General features: G+C 35.9%; 1 long non-coding RNA gene across 1 annotated transcript in view; it reads right to left on the reverse strand.

Annotated features, from left to right (window-relative positions):
* Window positions 1-25106, reverse strand: part of LOC308509341 — a 59744-nt gene extending 34638 nt beyond the window's left edge. The window contains exons 1-5 of the long non-coding RNA XR_013995183.1: window positions 24973-25106; window positions 24138-24238; window positions 20495-20613; window positions 12370-12547; window positions 10629-10777 (exon numbers count right to left, since the gene is read on the reverse strand). This is a non-coding gene — a long non-coding RNA (uncharacterized lncRNA). The remainder of the gene's footprint in view (window positions 1-10628; window positions 10778-12369; window positions 12548-20494; window positions 20614-24137; window positions 24239-24972) is intronic.
* Between the last annotated feature and the right edge of the window lie 2851 nt (window positions 25107-27957).

The following is a 27957-nucleotide window of genomic DNA, read 5'->3' on the forward strand; positions in this document are numbered from 1 at the left end:
TCTCAAGGGTCTCCTCCTCTTACTGTCACTGAAACTTCAGTCCCTGTTAAAATGTATATTCCAAAATATGTGTATATTCCAAAAGGTTCCTTATCCTCAGGGATAAATCCTGTAACTTCATGGATTATTTTTCCTCCTTTTCATCTGATTCAGCTTCCCACAGGGTTGTCTGTTGCCAACACCACTCTATTTGAATACTACAGGAAGGCATTTTGATTTACACTTTGTCCCCTATGGCTGAACTCTTTCCATCTGGCTTTGGAATCACTGTTAATAACCTCTACTGCTGCCACTGGCACCGTCACCTTTGCTGGACATTACTGCTGCCTCTTTCTCTGCCAGGAACTTCTATCCCTGCTGTGATGGTTATCTCAGAAAGCAAATGTGGCTCTTGTAAGAGAAGGAAAAAGAAAGCTATTAGCTCAAAGATCTTATAGAAATATGGAAACATGGGACTAGCACATGACTGTTTTATGGAGAGCAAGAAGCTTAAAGACTTTACCAGAAAAAATGAGGATGGCCAGGTTAAGTTTCTTCTACGCTTGTTTGTTTTTAGAGAATTTTCACTGTTCAAATTCTTGAAAGGTATGAAGAAAATGAGATTGTATTAATCATGGGACAAGATGCAGGGACCATAGGACTGAATCATGATCACCTAGATTTAGGAATAGGTACAACAGAAAATAGTTCGGAGCTTAGTTCTTGCTAGTGTCGGTGGAATTTTTTTTTTTTTTTTTTTAAATTTCTTCAGCATCTTTAACACTGTGAATCCAGAAGATTCTCCATGGGCACCACGTCCAATGCAGTAGTGCAGGATGCTTCTCTCACTTTGGCTATTATGTTTTGTCACAAAGTTATTGTATGCCTTAGAGTCTACATCTTTCAAAACTTTCACAGGAATTAGAATAAAGCTATGGGCATCTGGGTCAGGGACTAATTTTTTGACAATTATAACATTGTACTGAGAATCATCCCTCCTTTGATGAGCTGAACTGTATCTCTCCAAAATTTATATGTTGAACATCTAACCACCCCCGTACTTCAGATGCGACTGTGTTTGGAGATAGGCCCTTTACAGAGGTATTTAAGTTAAAATGAGGTCACTAGGGTGGGTTCTATTCTAATATTATGGGTGTCACTATAGGAAAAGGAAATGTGGACACAGACATGTACAAAGGGAAGACCATGTGAAGAAACAAGGAGAAGATGGTGATCCACAAGCCAAGGAGAATGGCCTTAGAAGAAAGTAATCTTGTCGACTCCTTAATCTCAAATTTCCAGAGTCCAAAACTGTGACAAAATAGATTGTTGTGTGTAAACCACCCAGTCTGTGTTACTTTGTAATGGCAGCCTTAGCAAACTATTACATCTCTCTGTTTAGAGCTAAAGTTTTGTAAATAGAGGCCTGTGCTTTGATGTCCCCATTATCCCTTAAAATAAATTCTCTCTCAAAGCCTCTCCAGTCCTCTGCCACATGAATCCCCCTGACAGATCCAGTAGGTCTGAATCCCAGTGTTGGATGCAGTTTAGGCTGGAAACGAGCCACACATTCGATTTCTCAACCCAAACACTCTTATACTTTTAATGAACTGTCACAACACTATTGTTGGCCCCATCATTATAACAGATGCTTCCTTTAAAAGGCAAGAACTGCTTTACTATAAATCAATCTATCATTAAGGATCACAGGCATGAACTAATATAGAGTAAAAGGCAAACTCTACTTAAAAAAGAGAGTAATGCATTTGTTCAACTGTTTCCACTTTGTAAGAACATCTTTAGGAAAACCTACCTATTGCTCTTCTGTTTGCAATTTTGGTCAATACCTGAAGTAATTGTCTTGTCATTAGGCTCACTTTGACATAAAAGCTCTGGTGTCAGAGAGCACCCTCATTGAAAAAGGGAATTGACTATACAGCACACTCGAATGTGCCTGTGCTTCTAAATGAATTTGTAAGCTCATTCTGATTGATGACACATTGTCCAACATCTTGCAGCATTGGAGAAGAAAAATTAAATACAGAGATTGCACACTGATAAAGGTTGAGTGCTCTTTTCTTTCTTTGTTTAGTGTGATTTAAAATCTTGTTATATGTTAAAATAATTCATTTTTCTCTCCCTATAAATTAATAGGTAGACTATAAATACTGAGGTAAATACAAATGAATTTAAATAGTAACTCATCTACTTAATACTACAAGATCCTTCCCCCCCAAAGATTACAAAAATCTAATCTATGAACTTGGGATACTAATGTCTATTCCACAGTAATTGTGTGGATTATTAATGAATAGTGCCTAGAAATCAGAAAATGTTCAATAAATGTTACTTGCCTTCAATAATGTTAGTCAATAGAGGCAAAATTTTTGGCATTACAATAAAACTAAATATAATATAAAATGTCCTTATATTGCATATTGTCTTTGAGAAGATATAATAGTTTCCTAGGGCTGTGATAACAAAGTACCACAAACTGGGTTGCTTAAGACAACAGAAATTCGTTCTCTCACAGTTCTGAGTTTTAGAATTCTGAACTGAAGGTGTTGGCAAAGTTGAATTCTTCTGGAAGCTCTGAAGGACAAAATTGTCTCATGCCTCTTCTAGCTTCTAGTGGTTACTGACAGTCTTTTGTTTTCCTTGGTTTCTAGACGCACCTCTCCCATCTCTGCATTCATCTTCACATGGCTTTCCTCCTAATAAGTCTTCACATGGCCTTCTCATTTCCAAATAAGGTCACAGTCTGAAGTTGCATATTGGGATGAATTTTGGGGGACACTATTCACCTAGTACAGGGGTATATGTGTTTCAAGTCAGGACATGAGTCCACAGTGTAGAGACTTGATGAATGGAGACCACTTAATAAAGCATTGATTAGGACAGAATTCACCAACAAGAAGCATTATTCTCCTTTTTCTACTTCCCGCACAAAACATTTTCTTCAATAAAATATGCTTTGATTAAAATAATAATAATAATAATAATCTTGTTAGTTCAAAATCTTTCCAAGTTTCCATAGAAAACTGGCACTTAAGATATAGTCACAAATATATACTGAGCAAATACAAAGCAATAAAAAAAATGAAAAGCATTTCCTGACCCTTAATACCAAGGTAGTAAAGACAATGAATACTAAAGGAAATTAGAAAAACAAAATTAGCTATAGGATGAAATCATCATGCTGTCCGATTCTTTATGTTATGCTTCAACCTTAATACCATGTTTACATGATAGGGAATTAATTGCAAGTTGCTTATTGATTGATTTTCCAAACTAATAGCAATCCTAGGGTACTGGTTGTCTTAAGCCCTGACATTATGCAGCCTTGAGGTGTGAAGGCAGTAGAGGAATCTACTGCTTCCCGTGGTGCTGAGAAGCTCTGAAAAGACCCAGCTGCTTGGCATGGTCCTCAGGGGAGCAGCAGGTCTGGGAAGGACTCCAGTGGCTCCTGCCAGCCCACTCCCTGCAGCTCACCAGAGCAAATGCTTTTGAATAAGGACTCAAAACACTAGTATGACTGAAGCAAGGAGTATTGTGGTGGTTAGAACAATGAAGATGAAAGTGAAATAAAGCTGAATAAGCAGGCAGGAGTGGGGGAACTGATGAGATATTCACATGCCACCTATTTCCTATCACTCCCACTGAGGGAGAGCTAGTCGGAAACACTTGTTAGGAACTCAATCCTGAGCATCTGAGTGAGAAGAAAGAATATCCTTAAGTATGCCTTAAGTGTTTCTTTTGCTTATAGGGGCCATTTTTTGTTAGTTGCATTAAAATTCATTACTATCTGAGGACTTGACCCCAAGCATGAGCTCCTAGATAATTTTGTTATACACTTTTTGTTGTTATTAAAAACTTCTACAAAAAAAAATTATATATATATATATTTTTGTCTTTTTCTTTTTGTGCTCTACCATGATCCTTTATCCCCTGACCACAGTAGCTCGAGTAGCAAAAGCTACCTCCTAATTCTACATCTTCACTTGCTTTTACAAAACCTTAAGTTCTCTGCCAAGTCTTTCGCAGTTTCAGGGGTTACCCAGGGATAGGGTTGCAGAGGAATTTCACATATCCTCATAAACAGTCTTAATAGCACAAAGGTGAATTCACCTTCTTATCGTTTTCCTGCTGAACTTGTCTTATGTTGTATCCACCGATACATTTTGTGCTGCCCTTATGGAGCTGTCCTGTCAGTGCTTCCAGCGTTGGTTCACCAGCCGCCATCTGGGCACCACTACTGCTGCTGTGGTCACTGACACCCCCACTGCAACTGCGCTGGACGGAAGGAGCCTGCCTTTGCTACAGATTCAAGGTGGCTTGCCCCACTGCCTACCACGCAGAAATACAGAAAAGACCTCTATTCCCTTTAAGTGTATTTATTATATTGATCCTAAAGCAGCAGAGTTTTTAATGAAACAAGATCCCTTTGTCAATGTTATTGGGGTGAAGAGTTAAAAAACTGCACATTTTTTGACAAAGCATTGATGAGAATTTGCAGTGGAAAGTATTTCTCTCCCTAAACCATTTTGTTAACTTCAGTGTAAGAGTTTTTATACAGATCTTTTGAATAATATATCTATATGTGTTCCTCCTAGAATCATAGCATAAAAATCACACTCCTGTTCAATAATTTTTTAAAAGTTAACATGCCGTGGACATGAGTACATATCTTAGTATGTACAGTAGCTGCCTTCAAATGTCACTTTTTAATTATACCATCATAATGGATATTTTAAATGTTTTAATCTTTTGCTCTTCCCAGAAATAGCTAAAATGAGTAACATTATACATATATATTTTTTTACTTAATAGGAATCTATCTGGAGGGTAAATTCCTGGAAGTAGAATTCCTTGGTCAAAGCCTATGTATCTTTAAAATTGTAATAAATATTGCCATGTTGCACTCCATAGAGGCTGAATCCAGGGGTGGCCAGGTGGCTCAGGTAGTTGGCGAGCTATGCTCCTACTGTATTTTCCCGAAAATAAGACCAGATTTTATATTAATTTTAGCTCCAAAAGATGCATTAGGGCTTATTTTCAGGGGGTGTCTTTTTTTTTTCATGTACAACAATCTACATTTATTCATTTATTTATGTACAAAAGTTTACATTTATTCAAATACAATCATGTCATCTTCTTTTGGAACATAATCATAATTCTCCAAACCCCGAATTCTGGCTTGAATTTCTTATGCCTCCGTTTCCTGTAGAACCATTGGCCCCAGTCTCTCATGTCCAGCAGTATAGCTTTCCTTAAAGGAGCACTTCTTGTCTATGCAGCCTGCTCGCAGTGCATTGGCAACACAGCTGTCAGGGATTTTATCCCATGAATTCTTCACCCAAGTCACGACGTCTTGTAGGCTAAGCTTCACACAGTTTCCACGCTGATTTCTCTCCATTCTATTTTCAATGTAGTCATTGATTTCCATGCACAAATGGCCCTTGAATGGCTTGTTAATTGTAATATCAAGAGTCTGGAGATAGGCAGTCATTCCTGTGGGAATCATTATTTGATCTATTCTTCTCTCTGCAAGGAAGTTCTTCATGTCTTTAGCACGGTGAGTGCTGGCTGAATCCCAGATTAGCAGACTTCTTTGGCCACTTTGCAAAATAAGTGGCAGCATTAAATTTACCCACTTCCTTATAATTGCTTGTGTGCACCAGGCTTTTTCGATTTCAAGAACATAAATGCCTGAAACATGTTCAACCTTATCTTTCTTGCCCTTAGTGATGATTAGAGGTGGGGATTTCTTTCCATCCAGATGAATTTCCAAAATACAAGTAACACATGCACTTTTGTAACCAGTGGAGGCAATGTAGATTGACGAGGCACCTCTCTGATCAATTGTCCTTTGGGATCCTTGGCCCATAAACACTGCAGTTTCATCCATAGCAATCATGTTGGAGAATTGGTATTTAGATAAGTCTATTCCATCAACAAAGGACTTGAATGCAAGTGTACATTTAATAACTTCAGTATCTTCCACCTTGAACAGTGTTGTTGATCTTAGAGACAGTTCACATCACTGAAGGAAGCCATCCAGCCAAACGTGATGAGGCTTTTAATTCTTCTGGGGAAATTTCTAACTGTGGTGCCATTGCAAGGGCAAATGCTTGAATACCAGCCCTATGCACAACCAAAGCTTTTGCTCTCCTGTCAACAATCCATTCACAGATGATATCTCTCAGTTCAGGAAATAATGGTTGCCAACCTGATTCACACTTGTGTTTCTTAGCATTTCCCTCATCCATTTATTGACTAAGGTTATGGAACTCTGCTCGCCATTTTAAGACCATTTGGAAATCCAATGTCTCTTTGCAGAAAGCCATAAAATTCTTGCCCCAGGAGTCCTTCACAATTCTTTACTTGTACTCAACAGAATAGCTCTTTCTTTGTGCCCTCATCTTGTATAGTGTCCAAAATATTATTCCCTCTAAATCTACCATTAAATCAAGTGTTAATTGAAGACTTATGAGACAGAAGTGGAAACAAAAATGATGACAGTTAAGAATGATGGTCCACACAAAAGCGACGAAAAATTTCAGGCACCAAAATTCAGAAAACGTTTCTTTATTTCATATAAGTGCATTAAGTACGTCCGTTACAACATATGGCGTATTGAATTTTGAAGATTTATATTAGACACAACCATGTCCATATGTTATCAAGTGTGCACCTTATTCAATGTTGTGTCTGTACTCCAACTGGTCATTCAGCAATAAGTCTCAAGTTCACCTGTTTACATAGGCGTTTACCTCTCATCCAAAGCGGCCCGCTTGAGTATTTACAAATACTTAATTATAATTTATGTTATAATTTATTTTAAGTATTAATGTCAATAACATTATTTATTTATAGTTAATTATATATTAATATTATTTTATAATTCAATACATCCATCGTGTGTTGCAGTGGGTGTACTAAATGCGTCTATCTGGCTGACAATCTTACCTGAGGCTTATTTTGGGGGTAGGGCTTATTTTCCGGTTAGGTCTTATTTTCGGGGAAATACGGTAACACCAATGTCGCAGGTTGAATTCCCTCATGAGCCAGTGAGCTGTGCCATCTATAGTTAGACTGAGAACAACGGCTCCACCCTGAGCTGGGCTGCCATGGGCTGCCGTGGGCTGCTGTGAGTGGATGGCGGCAAGCGTAAACGCTCAGCAGGTGTTAAGAGCTGCTGAGAGTTGCTGGGCAGCAGCCTGCAACCAACTGGCTCAGCTGGGTAGAGCACAATGTCCAACATGGGCCAGTGAGCTGTCCTCCATAACTAGAATGAGAACAGCAACAGCTTGACTCGGAGTTGTGGGGATATGAAGCAAAGGGGAGGGGGAGAGAGAAAAAAAAGCTGCATCCAAACACTCTGCAACAATGTTTCCCATATTTACAATACTTTGACCTTTGACAATCTTAAAATTGAGAAACAGCATATGCATTACTGACAAAATAATCTATGTTGAGTTCATTTTCATGTATTTTAAAACCATTTGCATTTCACGTGATACAAACATTTTTTCGCGTATGTAACACTTTTCCATTTTTTTTCTGATTCATTGGGTCTTTAAAATGTTTAGGTAAATAAAATTTTGTTAACGATTTGTATTCAAGTTTATCATTTATCATATCACAACTTCCCACTTTATCGCTTTTCTTTTGATTTTGTATGTCTTCCATATGATGTTTTTAAATTGCTTTGGATTATCAACTGTTTACAATGGATTACCAAAAAAACCTTCTGATCAAGTAAATCTGAATTTAATAAACTTACTATAGCAAGGGAAAAACTACCTTGAGAGAATCTTAGTAGTATCTCAAAAAGTGAATGTTAGGAAATGGTATTTAAAGGGTTTAATGGGTCTACACTCAGATGGTTTAATGTTGTGTCTTTCAAGGTGGAGAACTGGCTGGAACTGGGCAAAGTTCATGACATAATGGTGTAGGACTGATGGACACAGCAAAGCAAGGGTACTGAAGCGATTCTCGGTGAGCAAATTTTCGTCTTGAGAGTGAGTTGTTCATCTGGTAAGCAAACTGTTTACCCAGATGAGTTGATTTGCAAGAATTTCCTAAAGCAAACAGTGAAGTTATTTATTGATTTTTAGGCTTATCTTCTTAGGCAAGAATTTTATGGAGCAAACAGTTAAATTATGTTGACACAGGTGGTCTCAGTTCTCAATCCTAACAATTAATTATATTAATGCAGGTGGTCTCAGTTCTTGTAATTTTGTTTAATATTTATAGAGACCTTACCCATTTCAAAATTATTTTTTAAATATATAAAAAATCAAATTTTCTTTTAATAATTGTATAGTTTCCTCTTTTTGTTTTTTTTTCCTCTTCTTTCATCTTCCTAATTTAATTACTTCCTACATCTCCAAATGATTATAAGAAATGAGGTTGTGGTACAAACTTTTTCTTTCAATGTGACTAACCAATTACACAACACCATTATTAGTTAATCTATATTTTCTCCACTGATATAAAATGCCATTTTTAGCATGTACCATATTCCCATACATATCTGCATTATATTTGGACTTTTTATCATTGTTCTATTTATGAATCAATACTACACTACTTTAATTATTAACAATTATAATATTCTATGTGCTTGAATATCTTCATGTATTCAAGTCTACCTGATTAGTCTTCCCTTTCAAAAATTTCCCAGTTAATCTCAAAGATTTATTTATCCACGTGAATTTTCAAATCAGCTTGTTTATCAATAATGAAAAATATCCTATTGGTAGACTACAGGCATCACAATTTACACAATGATTTAGAATTAACTGAGATTCTTCTAATACTACATGTCTCTGTGTGCAACAAGAAAGCATTCCTTTTTAATAATTCAAGTTTCCTTTTGGGTCCCTCAGACATAATATAACAGTCTTTCCATAAAATGCAGCTATATTTTCTTTTTTAGGTTATTCAGACATATTTTATAATTGTGTGGCTATTGTAAATGAAATATTTTCTTCCATTACCCTTTCTAACAGTATTTTTCTAACAAATATGTATGTGTGTGTGTGTGTGTGTGTGTATAAATACACATATATATATACAAAAAGTACATATTTTGTATATATATACATACATATATATATATACAAAAAAATATACACGTTTTAAGAAAGGAGAAATTGTATTAAAATTACACTGGTGCTAACCACTTTGAGCACCTCTTGTAATTGCAGAAGTCAAACATGACTTACATCCATCTTTTGTTATTGACACATATTGAGTATTACAATTTTAATATAGACTTTTTCTTTCTTAAAATGTGCATACATTTTTAACATATATATGATACAGGTATATGATATATATAGATTACATATAGATTTACATATATATTTTTAAATATATATAATATGTATATATTTTATATATTTTTAAAATATATATTTTAATATATATATTTATGTATATATTTAACATATATATGATACAGATATATGATATATATAGATATTTTTAGATATATTTTAAATATACATATTTTAAAATATATATATTTTAATATGTGTATATATTTATATATATAAATTTTTAACATATATATGATACAGATATATGATATATATAGATTTTGCACCAACCACCTTATTGAAATCTCTTATTGTCACACCTTTTTACTGGTTTCTTTTGGGTTTTATAGATATTCAATGATATCACTATAAATAATTTTAACTTTGTTTCCTACTTACCAATTTTTATACCCCATTTTTTTCATGTAAATACCATTAACTAGTACATTTACAAAATAATATTAAATATAAGTTATGGTAGTCAATTTCCTTATTTGTTCTCAATTCTACTACAAGTTCTCTTATTTTCTCTCATAAAAGACATATGTATATGTGCATATGTTCATGTTACATATATATATATATATATACACACACATATATACACACACATGCAAAATGTATACATATAGAAAGGGATTGCCTTTATATAACATATAAAAGTATATACTTTAGCAATCATATCTAGTATGGATTGGTCTTTGACCAAAATAATGTTCAGTATCAATTGATATAATTTTTATAGTAAATTGTGCTTATTTATTTCTTTGAACTGCTGACAAACTTTAATTGGTTATTTTCTGCTACCCTTTTAATTATTTTAAATTACACTAAAAATACAGAATTGCATAATTTTCATAAGTATAAATTGATGGGATTGATCAAAAGATCCCAAAAAAGGGAGCAACTTTTCTGCTCATATCTAATACCTCTGTTAGAGGAGCAGGTTGCGAATAATACTGTCTGTTCAAGGTGAGGATACTGTCAGGTATTCAGAAAAACTCCCTCCCCCAGTTCTCAAGTGGACTTTATATCTTCCTTATTCCTTCAAACCCTTCTGGAAACTGTGACTTGAATATTCCTGCTTTTAATGTGTACATAACTGATATACATTTCTGGGTATTTACTAAAGTTGCTGTTGCATAAGAGTGAGAACAGTTTATAAGCCACCAGGATATCTCCCTGGTTCATAAGAAATTTCTTATGACACAAAGTTTCAAGTTTATATGTATTTATGTGCATGTATGAGTATATATGATTTATACAAACACATGAGCACATGTACCCACATAGTGAGAAATATACAGAGGGATTATTTACCTTTTATTTCTCCCAGCTGAAAGAAATCAAAAGCTGCAGGGTGGCTGACAGTTCTAAGGCTTTCATTTATCTGGCCTCTGTGGCAGATTGCTTTCTGTACATTCACCATATTTGTGTGCTCTCTTCTCCAGCTTCATCTTCTTCCTTCTCTGTGATGACAAACAAGGATTAGAAAAGCTCCCTAGCCTGTCCTACCATTCTAGAAATGCAATTGTTAGTAATAATTTATCTTTTAGGGTGAGTGACCACCTATGTGGGAGAGTTCTCTATGCCAGTATCATCTGATGGTACGGCTGCAGGTTTCCTTTCTCAGCATTTTCTTGCATCATATTTTAATTGGGCTTAGCAGGCATCCTTCATGTATTTTTTTCAGAGTTATAGATAGTTTCTGGTTTCACCAAAAATGGAGCTGTTTTTCTCAACTCTTTCTTATAATTCTCGTTGTTTTGGAATAATTTCAGAGGGAAGAGGCCACTGCAATAGAGGTGTCATTATTATGCCATTGTAAACCATAAGTCAATTGTTAAAATTTTGTTTTTACCTTCTGTATCATCAACTATGGACTTAATAAATCTTAATCTGTTGAGGGTTAATGTAGGGAGAAATCTAAGTTACAGTAAGATTCATGTTACACTCTCACAAAAACCTGAAGCATTGCTGCTGAGACAATCAAATATCTTTGGGATAATTGTGAGGCAGGATATGTAGCCTAGGAAACTGACAATCCCCCCCAGGGTACAACATGACATGCCTCACTGGTTATACAGGTAACAAACGACTGTATCTGGCACCAGCAGCTGGAAAAGAACAAGAAGCAGTTTTATCAAGCAAGGCTAATCCCTTTGACCAGGACCTGAACTTTAGCTAATTATAATGTCCTTATACTCTCATTTACATTGTGATTACTACAGCTCCCAGCATGCATCTGACCCCATGACAGTGCCAAAGGAGCCAAATATGAAAGAAAGAACAGGAAACTGAGGATCCTGCATACTGGAAGGAAACTGATGAGTCTCATCAATGAAATGTTACCAAAACTTTCCCCCGGAAGGTATAAATATCCCTGGTCAGGACTTCCTTGGTGCAGCTTGCTCTGAGTTCCCCCTGTACTTCCCTCTCAAGTGTGTACTTATGTTTCAATAAACTTCCTGTGTTTTTCTGCATCTGTCTTGCTCTTGAATTCTTTCTTGTGTGAAGACAAGAACCTGGTCACTGCTGCTCCAGGTTGAGTCCTCTCTTGGACATCTCCATGAGCCTCCAGGGACACTTGACATACACTTTTATCAGGAGAATCATGAAAACTTGGTTCCAGTGTAACACTGGTCTCGCCCAGACAGGGACTGTAGCTTTAGTTCAGAATAAGGACACTACCACTCTAATATAATAGACATACATAAGAAGAAATGTTAGCACAATGAAAACCACTGAGGGGAAGAGTAAGACACGGCAAAACAAATTAGCCAGGGTTGGGAAAAAGGTGTTTTGCAGGGAAGGATTCCTAAAGGAGATAACGTATGAGTTGAATCTTGAACAATGGGACAGTATCTACCAGGCAGACATGGTAGACAAATTAGACAAAACAAGGAGTGAATGACAAGGAGATTAAGAAAACATGTTGTATTAGCATTCTGCTGCTGCATAACACATTACCACAAACATAGCAGCTCAGAAAAACATATATCTATTATCTCAGTTGTATAGGTCAGAATTTGGGGTATTGTCTGCTTAGTGACTCACAAACCTGCAGTCAGAATGTCTTCCTGGATAGGGTTCTTCTCTGTAGTTTCAGGTCTTCTTCTAAGCTTATTCAAGCTGTTGGTTGAATTTAATTCCTTGTGGTTATAGGACTGAAGTCCCTTGTGGCCAGCAGGGCATCTGCTTCAATATCTCTGAATTCTTCCACCTCTGACTTCCGCATCCTGATTTAAAAAGGCTCACTGATGAAGGTCCCACACTGAAAGGGAGGTCCTACACAAAGTTTGTGTTCTAGGAGGTAGGAATCTTATGAACCATCTTAGAATACTGCCTACTACATGTGGTTTGTTGAAAGAAATTTAAGATCTTAGGTAGAACTGTAGTATAGACTGGAAGCAGACAAGCTGGATAAGCAGGTAAAGCTCTGATGTCTACTATGCAGTGGAATATGAATTTGCCTTTGTAGGCCTTAGGACACTATAGACAGATTTTAAGCAGGTAAAATCTTTTCCACTTCAGTAGCAATGTGGAAGATGAATTGATAGACTGTGAAAGAGATATTTTAATACAGAATATTAAAGTATTCCTGGAAGAAGCTAATCAACTAAAGCTGTGATAGTAAATGAGCATAGAGAAATTTACCTTTAGATGTTAAGAAGATAAATTTGACAGATTGAATGTATTCATCATATATTTTGGCATATTCATTCAGCCTCACCTACTATGTGCCAAACAATATTCTAGGCACTGAGTCAGAAATGAATATAAAACAATGTTCTTTTTCTTAAAATGTAGGAAAAGAAAGACAAAAGAAAAAAGAAAAAAGAAAGAAAGAAATGCATAAGTAAATAAATAAATAAATAAATAAGCAAGGTAATTTCAGATTATATTGCCTTTACTCAGACAACTGGACAGGGTAACAAAGTAGGAAATATATTAGTTAAGCTACTTTGTTCTGCAATTAATTTGGATCCAATTTTAAAATGGCTTAAATAAGAGTGAGATTTATTACCTTACATTAAAAAAAAAAAAAAAAGAAAGAAAGAAAGAAAGAAAGAAAGAAAGAAAGAAAGAAAGAAAGAAAGAAAGAAAGAAAGAAAGAAAGAAAGAAAGAAAGAAAGAAAGAAAGAAAGAAAGACTAGAGTTAGTGTAGTGTGTTACCTAACTCAACAATGCCATTCTGGCTCTCTCTGTCTATCTTCTCTGACATCCTGATGTTGGCTTTTACCCTCAGTCTTTCACCTTCCTAGGCAATGCTAACTGTGCCAACCCTTCTTGTTTTTATACAACAATGAAGGGTTGATTGTTGAGAGGCTAGAACTTCTTTGATCTCCCTTTTAAGACAAAGACCATTTCTCAAAAGCAATCTTTCTTAAATCTTATTTATAAAATTGTAATCCATTGCAGGAAATCACTGAACGCATACTCAAAATACCATAACTGATTTTTTTTAAAAGGTTTTTAACCTCATATCAATGATACCAAAATCTGTATAGGAGCCTGCCATTGATTGAAAACTACTGGGTGAGACTTACAAAGATTTAAACTAATGGGGCTAAAGCCTACACCCTATGAAACACATGGCTATATAAAGAGGGTGTGGGGACAAAGCCCCCAAAACAGTTTCCAGGCTCTCGGCCTCACAATAGAAAGGTGCTGGCTCGGGTAGTAAATGGCCATCAACTGTGATCAGATGGCCAGCAGCTGTGGCTAGTTAGCTGTCAGCTGTAACCTGTAAGCCACTGGCCACTAATATAACAGCTGTGGCTACGCTAGCAGAAAGAATGGGGACTAGCAAGAAGATGGTGGCTGGCAAGCGCGGACTGCTGTTGGGCAGATTATGTAGATCCTGCTTCCTGTGTCTCCAGCCCAGCCGCCAGCGAGAATATATTGGTTTGACTCCCCTATCTATGGCTCCGTGGGTGTTCCTTTTTGGCCTTACTGTGTCCTGCGTTCTTGGGCGGAGAGTGGGAGCTGACACCCTGCATGACAAATGGCGCAGTGAGCAGGGTACCCTGCGTGACAGAGGGTATAAAAACTCAGGATGTAGTTAGAAATGAATAAGGGTGAAAAGCTGTCTGTTACAAAAACAAAACAAAATTACAGTGCAGAAACATATTTAGATGGAGTTAAAGACTGGTATTTCTGAAGAGGTAATACATGACCTGTAACCTAATTCTGAGTAGGCAGCCAGCCAGATCTGGGAAAAGCAGGAGGGAATGATCTCAGCATGTCCGAAGACAGAAAATAAGTCAATGTTAGAGAAGTTGGAAGGGTAGATCCTGCAGTCCCTAAAGGTCCTAGTAAGGACCCTTACTAGGCTAAGCACAGTGCATGTTATTTCACAGTATGATGCATGGTGGTAGCAGAATAGTATTCACTTTTTTCCAGTCACTCAGGTGCAAGAGAATGAATCATATAGCATACTTAAGTGAGAAGAGGAGGGTCCATCAGAAGTTTATTTGGTTGTTCTGGTGGTAGCGTTGGAGAGAAGGAAAAGCAGTTTTAAAAATAAAACATGTGGTTACTGATTGTACTTTCTAATCCCCTTACCTACTCCCTATTTCCCACCCCTTCCCATCTAGCAACCTTCAGTTTTTTCTCTATGTCTCTGAGTCTGTTTCTGATTAGTTTGTTCATTTATTCTATTCTTTAAATTCCACATATAAATGAGATCATATGGTATTTGTCTTTCTCCATCTGACTTATTTCACTTAGTATAATGTTCTCTAAGTCAATCTATATTATTGCAATTGATAAGATTTCAGTCTTTTTTATAGCCAAGTAATACTCTGTTGTATAAATGTACCACCGTTTCTTAATCCAGTCATCACCGATGGGCATTTTGGTTATTTCCATGTCTTGGCTATTGCAAATAGTGCTGCAATAAACATAGGGGTGCATAATTTTTTTTTCCAAATTAGTGTTTTGGATTTCTCTAGATAGATACACAGGAGTGGAATTGCTGGGTCATAAGGTAATTCCATTTCCAATTTTTTGAGATACCTCCATACTAATTTCCATAGTGGCTGTATCAGTCTCCAATTCCACCAGCAGAGTACAAGGGATCCCTTTTGTCCACATCCTCGCCAACACTTATTGTTTGTTAATTTATTAATGATAGCCATTCTGACTGGGGTGAGGTGATATCTCATTGCGGTTTTTATTTGCATTTCTCTAATGATTAGTGAGGTTGAGCCTTTTTTCATGTCTGTTTGTCTTCTGCATGTCCTCTTTAAAAAAAAAAAATGTCTTACCATGGATAAGAAAGACAGTTTGGGGAATATCATCAATGATGTTGTAAAGATTTTTCAGGGTATTTGATGCACACTTGTCTTATTAGGGAGACCATTTCATGGACAGCATATGTGCCTGACCACTGCAATGTACACCTGAAATTGAAGCTGACTAATAATGAATGTCAATTATAACTATAACTAATATTCACCCCCATAGGATGTGGAGTACAGCATAAGAAATAGAGTCAGTGGAACTGTAAAATCTCTATACAATGTCAGAGGGGTAGTAGATTGAGGGAGGAGGGTTATCACTTTGTGAGGGGTATAAATGTCTATTACATCGTTTTGTACACCTGAAACTAATAAAAAACTAAGAAAATTAAAAAAATAATAAAACGTGGGTTATATGAATGAATTGAACATGGTAGGTGAGGAAAAGGAAGAGAAAAAGAGAGAATGGATCCTTCCTAATGTTTAAGGAGCTGAGCAATAGAACAAAAACGAGATGGTTTGATGACTAACAGGGTAACAGTGAATAGAAAATTAAAAATAGGTATTTTAAAAATAAAATTAATATTGGAAACAGATCTCAAGTTATCAATTGAAATAAATAAAATACTTAATAAATGCATGTAAATAAAACTATTCATTGTGACAAAATAACACATAAGGCTATATAGGTTATTGCAAATCAACTACAATTTTTTAAAAAATCCAAAACGAATTCTGATGAATGTCAAAGATATCAGTAACTTGCAATGGCAGTTTAAAGACTGAAAAGTATCTAAAAAGTCCAGAACATTTTAGGAAGTTTGTTAATGTCATTCTCACTAATACTGTAGGCAAGAATTTCACCAAAGTTATCAAATAAAGGAGGTCATTTGTGTTGGAAATATTTATGAAAAACACTGCCTGGAGAGGAAATTAGAGAAGTTCTCAGTTCCGTGCAACCCATCAACTTCCTTCATAAGCACACTGTTACATATTCATGCATTATGCCTAACTACATTAGGATTATCAAGAAAGAGCAAATCAGATTATACTTTGTATTCTTGACAAGTTAACGGAACACTGCAGAATATATCAACTATGACCTTTAGGAATTTGTTGTCTAAAAGAAGGAAAACTTTCTAAAAGATGACTTTCCTGTCTGCAGCTAACTCGGAAAAATCAGGAGTATCCAAAGTAGAAAATGTGCTTTTCAGAAAATTCAGAAAATTTTCAGCTTTTCAGGTATCGATACTGTGGCAATATCTGTTAGTTATTCAGATATAAAAGAATATGTATGAAATAATTTTTGCAAGCCCCATTTTTTTTTTTTTTTTTTTTTTTTTTTTTTTATAGTTGGCACTCATTAATGTTTAGCCTCTGGTGCACAACGCCACAATCAGGCATCCACACCATCCCTGAGCTGGTCTCCCAAATAGGACGCATGCCCATCGGATACCCAACAAAACCCCTACAACATTATTGAATAAGTTCCCCAAATTAATTTCCAGAAAACCCTGAGGCCATCTTGCGGCCACCAGCCACCTCCCAATCCCTTCACCTTTCCCCTTATCCCCAACCCGCCCCCCCGCCCCGCCCATCTAACAACTCTCGGTTTTTTCTTTGTGTCCTCAAAACTGTCTCTGATCAGTTCATTCACATGTTCTTTTCTTTAGATTCCACATATAAGTGAGATCATATGGTACTTGTTGCAAGCCCCATTTTACTAACTAAAATGGCAAAACTAAAAATATCATAAATGTCATGCTCATAGAGACATACAATAGCCCTTTATAAAATTGACAAAACTAATATATTCCAGGACCTTATCCTCTGACATCACAGTATTCTGTTTCAAGGGGTAAAAAAATTATGACTTAATTATTCATTCAGTGAATATTTATTAAATGCCTACGTTCACCAGACTATATTCTAGGTACTGAACAAATACACAGAATCCTTTTTCTCATAGAGTTTGTATTCTAGTGGTGGAGGAACCAAAGTAAATAAACCCACAGAGAAAATAATACATAAAACAGAAAAAATATTCAATATTATTTCTATGTTGGAGTAAAATTAGACTGCCATGGTGAAGAGTAAATGACTGGCTACTTTAATTTACGTCCTCAGGGAACATCTCTGGCCTGTGTTAAGTCCTTAATGAAAAGTAAAAGTCAGCCATGGAGAGATCTGTGGAAGAGCATTCCAGGCAGAGTGAACAGCCTGTGCAAATGAATCAAGGAAAATAATGTGTTTGAGGATCTAAAATGAGGTCATTGTGATTGGAGTGTGGTGGATGATGCAAACTGTATTAGTTTCCTAGCGCTGCCCTAACAAAACACCACAAACTTAAAGCAGTATCAATTTATTCTCTCACAGTTCTCAAAATTCAGATGTCTGCCGGGTCATGTTCTCTCTGAATGCTCCAGGGGAGAATCTTTTCTTGCTTCTTCCTAGCTTCTGATGGTTACAAGCATTCCTCGGCATTCCTTGATGGTAGCTCCATCACTCAAATTTCTGCCTCCATCTTCATACGGCCACTTTTCCTCTGTGTGTGTCTGTGTCTCTATGTCCAAATCTCCCTCTACTTATAAGAACAGTCACTGAATTTAGGGGCCACCCTAATGATGATGATATATAACTTGATTATATCTGCAAAGTCCCTATTTTCACATAAGCTCACATTCACAAGTGAAAGGGATTAGAACTTCAACTTACCTTTCTGGAAAGCACAATTCAACCAAGAGTAGAAAGTAATAAAAATATATTAGAAACTAAATATGAAATAAACTAGGTGAGTGCAAACATACTCAGGTTCTTTTGTGATAATATAAAACATATTTTTCCTAAGTATAATAATAAAAATAATAAATACTGTAACTGCCATCTCATGGGGGCTTACTTCTGTATCAGGAGATTATGTACCCTACAGCTCTTTTGGTAACTTACATCTTTGATCAATCATATGTAAAAACATGCATTATCTACTATTTTTGCATACCATTAAAGGCAAAGAAGACAATCAGTTATACGAAGCTCTTGTCAGTTGAGAGAATACTCCTATTCCCAAGGGAGATACACTTCATTCCTGGAACTTTGCTAAGTAAGCAGCCTATCACTTGAAGATTCATATTGAGGGCACTTGGAGTGGATGTTACCCTCACTGTTGAGGATTACATTCCAGCAAGATTCAAAATTTGTTTCATAAAACAAGTCAAATACCTGAGTGAAGAAAGCTATTATTTAGACAGGTAAGATCATGTGATCCAACTCTACCTAAATCAATGCTTTTAATCTTTTACTGCCTGCACACCATTCACATTTGCAAGACAGTCCTGTAAGTAAGATCTCTCATTAGAATTTAGGATTCTCAATTGTGAGGATAAGAATCTTGGTATAGGTCAGGAGAAGGAACTTATCAGAATTTCCAGGGAGGTTTATATACAGATAAACTTTTTTTTTCCATCCTCTCTTTGATATGTCACCTTTTCACGTTTAAAAATCAGTGATTTAAAGTAACCTGTGTATCCATCTATCTCAAGAGCATTGTCATGCGGGGGACCCTGCTCGCTGTGCCATGTGTCGTGTGGGGCAGTCTCTGGGGTCTCCAGTCCTGCTCCCCACATAAGAATGCATGATATGGTGAGGCCAAACAGGAACACCCATTGAGCCATAGATAGGGGAGTCATACCATTATATTCTCGCTGGCGGCATCCGCCTCTCTGCAATCCGCTCTTGCTAGCTCAGCCACCATCTTCTTGCTAGCCCCCATTTTGTAGCCAAAACAGTTATATTAGTGGCCAATGGCTCACTGGTTACAGCTGACAGCCAACTAGCCACAGTTGATGGCTATCTAATCACAGTTGATGGCCATTTACTACCTGAGCCAGCACCTTTCCACGTGAGGCTGAAAGCCTAGAAACTGCACTCCTGGCTCTGTTTCCACAAGCATCTACATGAAACCCATATATTAGTGACTAACAATATTTAGTGCTCACTCTATGTCAGGCACTGTTTCTTCTAAGTGTTTAAGTATTTGACCCATTTAATCCTCAAACCTACCCTTGATGAAAAAATTCAGGCACAGAGAGGTTAAGTGGCTTATCCTAGGTCAGGCAGCTGGAAAGTGACAGATCTGGGACACAAAATCAGGCACAAAACCACTTAGCTATTCTGCTTGTGATTGCATGTACAGCCACATGATTAAAAAAGACTGTAGATGCCTGACCACTGCGCTGTACACCTGAAGCTGATATAGAATGATACTGAATGTCAACTATAATTAAATATACGGGATGTAAAGTACAGCATAGGGAATATACCTAGTCAATGGTATTGTAACAGATATATACGACGTCACAAGAGTAGTATTAGGTTGGTGCAAAAGTAATTGTGGTTTAAAAGGTTAAACATAACTGTAAAAACTGCAATTACTTTTTCATCAACCTAATAGATTGGGAGGGGCAGTTATCACTTTGTGAGGGTTGTAAATGGCTAATCATTATGGTTTTTTATACACCTGAAGCTAATATAAAAAATAAGAATGGGGAAAGGGAAAAAAATATATATATATGCATAACCATGGTTAAAACATATCATTATTCAATTGCTAATTCATGAATACTTTCATGTTTCGTCTATTTCTTTTTGGCAAGATCAGAAGATTCCAATAGTATATTCTAGTGAGCATTCAACAAGCCCTTGAAGCTTGAGTACCTCAGATTCAGATGCTGTGAATTAGATCCACACTTCTGAGTTTACTGAAGGCTTTCAAGAATCCTTACCTTAAACTGGACTGTCATCCTTCAAGTGGTAACACTTATTTGTTGTTCACCCCAACAACTTTAATGAGTGTATTTTACTGAACAGTATCCTGATTTGAAGGTCCACTAGATCTGGAAAATATCAACCATGACAATAAAAACAACACTAAGAGTCACTCACTTCCTCCTTTGCTTCAAGACTGGTGTCAGCCTGCGTGGGGATGCTGAGGCACTAAATTCATAGGCTCTGCTCTATGGCATTGAAGAGGCTCTCATATCTCTATGTGACAGTCTCCTCATCTATAAAAAAAAACAGGAGTTAGTGAGAAATGAATCATAAAATATGAATATATAAACACTCGGCACAGTACCTGGCATGTGTAAATAATCAATAAATGGCATATGTTACTTTTATTAACCTGTGTGTCTATCAGAAACGGGTTTGTTGGCTAAATACATTTATTGAGTCCCCACTCTTAAGGTACTTCTTAATAGAAAATCGAAGCTGCTTATAGTGAGATTGAACATAAGCATCAATTATTGAAAGTAACTATTTCTTATGATAAATTTATAATTTTATTTATTATTTTTATGATTTACCAGCTCGTTTATGAGACATGACTTTTATCCGATGCATAACAATGTGTATGTATACACACACATACACACACACACACACACACACACACACACACGCCCTGGATATGCAGGTAGATGTTTTGGCACACTTTGCTTTTAGTTTTGTTTAATTACTTATGGTGCTCCTTCCCAAGTCCTAGCAATTGTTTTTGTGTTGTTTTTCTTCCCTGCCTACTAAAATGTAACCATACTTCATCATTTTCTTTCAGAAGAAAACTCTCTTTCCTACTTTCAAAGTTTTTACCAGATCTGATGAAAATGTCCCTGTTAACAGTGTGATGGCAAAGTATCCCAACACCTATTTCTAGATCCAGATAATACATAATAGTTCCAAAAATATAAAGCGTGTTCTTGGTAGTCTCCTGGAGACAATAATTTCATATCTGTTGTATTTTCCGAAAGAGTGATTTCAATGGTGGGACTTTAAAGTCAGCAAAAAAAGGAAATGGTAACAAGAAAGGATAAAAAAGGCAATATGAGGAGGTTGTTAGGATTTTCTGGAATCCTCGGATTTCATCTTTACAATTTCTTTCTCTTCAGCAATAATCATATTTTTACATTAATTCAATAAAATCACTTTACACTCACTTCCCACCCTGCCAATAAAAAAGTTTTTCAATTGTTAGCAGAAAATGACAGATGTGTTTTTAACCACACACACACACACAGACACACACACACACACAAATCACATGACCAGACTTTATTACATACTCATTCAAACATTCTTTCTTTGAAAAAGTATCATTCAATTGCCACAATGTTCAAGGCATCATAAATTAGTATGTGCCCCACAATATGATATATGCCCAGTGGCAAGGAGCTCACAGTCCAATTGAGAAAATAAAAGCAAAAATTAAGGGAATTGATTTGTGTGAGCAAATATTAAATGATTTGGCTCACATTACAAGGAGTCTGGATAGCTATCAATACCTTAAATCCGACATATCTAGTGTTTCAGGCAAGAATTCCCTCCTGTTCTCAGGAAATGTTTTCGCTTTCCCCTTCCTGAATCCTGAGAAAAGTTGGTTGGGAAATCGGGAAAATGGGCTCCTTGAACCCAGGTGGTTGTAGTATCGGCTGTCACTTTCTGGAAATGATTCATAGTGGAGAACAGAAAACAGTTTATATCTTGAATTTCAGGAACGGAAAAGAGAAAAAATTCCTGAGAAATGGCGGGAATTCCTGCCTGGAAACCCTAGACATATCCAAATTCAAATTCTATTATGTGCTATGTAAAAGGTCATTTTACCTGTGCACATTTCTGCTCCTCCATGTGTGTTCTCTTCAAGGGTCTTGCCTTTTTGCCTTCTATCCTTCTAACACCAACGGGACCATCAAAACAATTCTAAATTCTACCTCCACCATTCTAATTTTCTCTTTTATGATCTTTCTGTTATTTTCAATTAAATCTCAATCCACAGGCACTATATCATGACTAGGCAGTTATTTTATCTATTAGTCTTGCTACTTTTACTAGATGCAAACTCCTCGAAGACAGGGACTGTGTCTCTATTTTTGGGGATATAACTAAGAACATCTTACCGAGCGCGTGCATATAATATAATTTTGATAAACACATAATTAGAGAGAAAAGATCAAAGAACAGCATTTCTTTGAAACTTCACATTTTTCCTGGTGACCCGTAAGCTTTAATTAACTTTAAGACACTCATGCTTCAATATTTTATTTTTTCTGTTAGCAATGCCCAAAATTCACTTACGCTATTAAGGCTAGATGTTTTGAGTCCCTATGAAATATTTCTAAAGCAAAATTATATTCTTATTTTTTGTGTGTGTTTGTTTTGACTAAATGATATAAAATATGTATAGCCTGAAGAATATGAGCATAAATAAAAATGACTCACATCCACAAGTATAAACATAATTCAGATAATAACCAAATAATAATAGTACCGTAGGACCCACAGGTAATACTGATGGTCACAAAGCAACATTCAGGATATGTTACACTTCAATGAAAATAATTGCAATCAGATGATGGGCAATTTAGTTGGCTCTGCTCAGATGATGACTATGACTGACTACATTTTAGCTGATTTCTGTGGATGGCTTGAGCCAAAGATCGCCACCACCTACCTCTTCACATGTAACTAGAACATATTCATGTTGTGTAATATTTTCATTAGATGGCGTTTATTCCCTAAATGGTATTTTAACAGAGGACTATTCCACTAGAAAACAGACTGGTCTTGCTGACATATCTTTCCTTTAAAAATATACTTTGGCTGAATTCTAACACAATCATTTTGAATGCAAAAGGGATGCTTTTCAAGCCAGATGGTTTATCTAATAGGAATGTTTTCTGATTAGAGAAACAGCAGTAGACTCATGATCACAGCAGGTGCCAAACTGATCCTGTAGTTTACATGAATTTGCAACTGAACAAGTCATGAACTAAAGGGAATCTATTTTATAATGTTCCACAGTCTATTTTGAGAGGAAGGGGGGGATGTACAAGATGCTGCCGTATCAGATGGAGTTCATATATCACATCATGATATAAATATACCATTATTTCATTTGTGATAACAACATTTATTTGTATACTAAATTTCCTGAGTATATTATGGAGACTACTCATAAAATTTCAAAATAATAAAAAATCTTGCATAGTATTCTATAGTGAGATAATACTCTATAATTTATGTTTTATCAAAATAATTAGGAATTATTTTATTAAAAATGTATCATTTTTTTCTTTCTTATTTTCTTAATTTCTTGTACCTGCATTTTCCCTTTGTTTTAAGAAGCAATTTTTCCATGCACTGGTAAAGAGGGAAACAGGATATTGGATTACTAGTAGTATGATAGACCTAACTATGCCTCAGTGCTCATAAAAGTGAACCTCCAAGACCCTGCAGAGATGGCATGGTGATGCAGGTTTCTAAATGATGGAAATATTACATTTTAAGATAGTGTAAGTTGCTTCTGCATGCTAACATGACTATTGGGGACATAAAAGACCATGAGTCCACAGATCATCACTCGGATTCAGCTGCATCTCATTCCCAATGGATTGCCAAGACGGCCAAATTTGGAAGCAGCTCGGTGATGTGTGAGAGGCAAAGTATGTCATTGTATCCACACACCTACTTCCTTATTTCATTGCATCAGTCACGTTGTTTATTTGCTTCTTTGGAAGAAAATCAAAGTAAAAGTCACCTAGAATTGAGTCCAAGTCATCATTCTCAGTCATCCTCACTCCAGGCAAATTCCATGGTCTGTTCTAGAACAGTTGGTTAAACAGTAAAGATGGTTGGAACCTGGAACATGTTCAAATCAGAGATGAATTATCCAGAATAATCATAGGTTCTTAATTGTTTCACTAATTCTAGATTCTAATAAACATAATTATATAAATTAATTCTCTCTATAGGTGTTAAGCATGCAACACAATATGTCTAAATGAAGTTAGAATTTGAGACCCCATCTTTTGATGGAGTATAATTATTTGGCCAGTTTTTTAATACATGGATTTGGTGTTATAGTAATCAGAATTTTATTATGGTCCATTATTATAAGAATTTTTACTAGAGCAAATTCCTGTACCTTATATCATATCGTGTCCTCTAATAATCAAACTCCCTCAGAATTTTTAAAGTATTTATTATTTTTACCACTTGTTTTGGCAGTTATTCAGACACAGACTTGAAACCTTATACTACATGACTATTTGACTTTATTTTTTGGTTGATTATAAGCATATATAACAGAAAATGTGTCTTCCATATTCTGTTCAAGTCCTTCATAACTCTGTATTATACAGAATTGACTATTAATGTGTTTATTTTATTAAATTCACTGTATTGCTTATAGGAGGGTGCATTCTGTTGCAATAGACCTGTTTTTGACTTTGCTCAAGTTTTAGACGTCTGTACTAAAAGCTGCTCCAGTATTAAGTACAAATATAGCATCTTTTATCTTTTCCTTACTGAATGAACAAAGTGACCAAAATCTGCACTTCCTTTCCTTTAAAATGCTTTCAAAATGCTTTCACCTTTGCTGAGGGCCCATGTTTCTTAAACTGAATAAAGGTATGCAAATGACTTCCAGTAATCCGCAAGTTCTCAATGAGAATCGTTTAATTTTCCTCTTCATTTTATATACACGAGCTCATATCAGGTCACCAGGGTGGTCATCACAAACAAGAACTGCCATGGGATTCCAGAGCCCACATCGCACATCAGTTTGGAAATGAGTTGGTCTCATGAGGGGATACTTTAATAGCCCTGAGAAAATGAGAAAAGAACTGAGGTCGTTTTAGAACATCAATAATATGCTCTTTTTCCATCGATGATATGCTTACTTAAGAAGTCAAGCCCAAATAATGCCATTTTTTTCTTTTCCAACAGAAATTTCACAGTAATGTGAATGGAAAATACTAGGGAGGAACTGAGTCATCACATGGGATACGGTAGAGCCCATGTGTCAAACTCATAAGGCCCTATATAACATCAGGTTGTGCCATTTTTATGCTGCAAGCCCTGATTTAGTTTGTGCAAAATAACATCATCATTAAATCTATTTAATTTATTTTTAAATATTTTTAAAATGTCTTGGCATAAATATATTTCCAACATTTCCATATAATCATGGTTTTCCTTTTACTTTCACTCTTCCAGTTAAACTTTGGAAATAGCTAACCAACTTCCATGCTAAATGTCTGTTGGTTCTGTTTCTCTGGAGAACCCTATACCACAGCCCCAGGGCCAGCCTGACTGGATCCACAGGGCCTTCTTGTTTTATCCACACACTTTATTGAATCAGCCTGAACAGTAAACAACCTGAGCTTTCTGAGATGATGCCGCCTTCACTACTGATGAGTTCCCTTCTATGGCCTCTGGTGACCTTCCCTGCTAAGGAGAACTTGGTCAGGGCCATGTGAGTTTCTCTTTTTAGAACTCTAAATCTTTGAATCTCAGAGACCAGGAACTTAAGTCAGTGTTTTCCTCCCAGCATACCCCTAGCATCTTTATGCAAATTATATACAAGCACTACTCTTTCCCTGTATTATTTTAACCAATAACTATAGAACATGTTTGCTACCTGCCAGTGATACCTCATCACTCTGAGTAATTGATTTCCATCAACATATTCATGGTTTTCCTTACACATTTGCTCTTTCAGATAAACTTTGAAAATAGCTAACCAGTATCCTTACTAAATAGTTTATGGTGATTAGAGTTTATTGGGTATATATGTTCATTTGGCATATACCGGCACTTTAGCATGCTTTAGTTTTTAAATAAAGGTTTGTATTTTTTTCACAAAAATATTAAGTATTTCAGGTTTAGAAAAGTCATTACATTTCCATTTTCAAAAAGTAGAATAAAATAGAATCATTTTAAAATCAACTCCGGGGGCCAGTCGGTTAGCTCAGTTGGTTAGAGCATGTTGCTCTTAACAACAAGGTTGCCGGTTGGATCCCCAAATGGGCCACTGTGAACTTCACCCTCCACAACTAGATTAAAACAACTACTTGACTTGGAGCTGATGGGTCCTGGAAGAACACACTTAAATTAAAAAGTTCAAAAAAAATAAAAAATCAACTCTGAATCTTTGGTTATATCCCTTTGTAAGTACTAATTATTTTTTTTCTATTTTTAATCAGAATTATTGGCTGTGTTTGTGTTTTATTTACTAATTTATTCATCTTTTTTTTTTTTGAATGCTGCTATAACTAAACTCCAGATTTATTTGGATTTGAACAGTTTTCCTTCAGTGTCCTCATTCCAGGATTCAAACCAGGCTACCCCATTACATATAGTTGTCCCATTTCCTCAGTGTCCTCCGATCTATGATAGTTTCTTAGTCTTTACTGATTTTCAGGACCTTGTAAATCTCAAGGCACACTGGGCAGGTATACTGTTTTCCTGCTGAATGTCCCCAAATATGTGTCTGTCTGTTGCTTTTCTCATGATTAGATTGGTGCTATGGAGCGTGGGGAAGAATGCCACAGAAGGAAGTACATTCTCATCACTTCCTATCGGGGGGTAATGATGTCCTTAGGGCATCACCGGTGATGTTAACCTTCATCATTTGGCTAAGGTAGGTGTTGGTCAATTTTCTCCATTGCTTATAAATTTACCATTTCCCCCTTTCCTTATATGATTCTTTGAAGGATATCAGCAAGTCTAGCCCATCTTCGATGGGGAAATACAGAGAAAGAACAAGAATTAGCTCCAACTCCTGGATGGTCAGTTTCTCCATATAGTACCCGACATTTTTCTATGAAAAAGATTTGTTACTTCTCCTTCATTTAAATATTTTTTTAAATATTTACTGAATTTTTTTCTTTTCATTCAGATGACTAACTTCCTAAAATTCCTCCAGAAATATAATCCATCAACCAAAGCTAACTTTATTAGGCCTAATGCAGTAAAGAATACCACCTTGATATAGTGTCTTGTATAGTGTCTCAGAAAGCAGACATCAGAGGTTTAAGTTAATGGACCAGATGAGTTTAAAGTGAGTCTTGCCAGGAGAAAAACTGGTCAACAAACAATAGTTTTGGATTGATGGCCACCATGAAGTGAGGGTCTTAAAATGAGCATTATTCAATAAGCTGTCTGTCTTGTTTAAAAAGCTGTTTTAGTTGGTTCACAGTCCTATCTAACTTTCATAGATCAAGTAATTGACTTATTTTTGCTTGTTCTTACTTTTGTTTAATGGAAAGGCAAGCAGTATGTTCAAATTCAGTTTTATTTGACATAGTGACCATAAATTATGTTGGCTTTGGTTCTCAACTTTTTTAGGGTATATTTTGTTATTTCGTTAGCTTTTTGAGGTGAATGCAAGTTTTATTTATTATCAGCCTTGTTCAAAATGCATTTGCTACTATAAAATTTCAAGTATGATTTTGATGTGTGGTTTGATATGTAATTAGTTTCATTTCCAAATAATCTATAACTTAAATTTTAATCTCCTCTTTAACACAAATAATAAAGTATTTTTTAAAAGATTAATTTTAGCTATTTTTGCT

The sequence above is a fragment of the Rhinolophus hipposideros genome, assembly GCF_964194185.1.
Source record: "Rhinolophus hipposideros genome assembly, chromosome: 2".
Taxonomy (NCBI): domain Eukaryota; kingdom Metazoa; phylum Chordata; class Mammalia; order Chiroptera; family Rhinolophidae; genus Rhinolophus; species Rhinolophus hipposideros.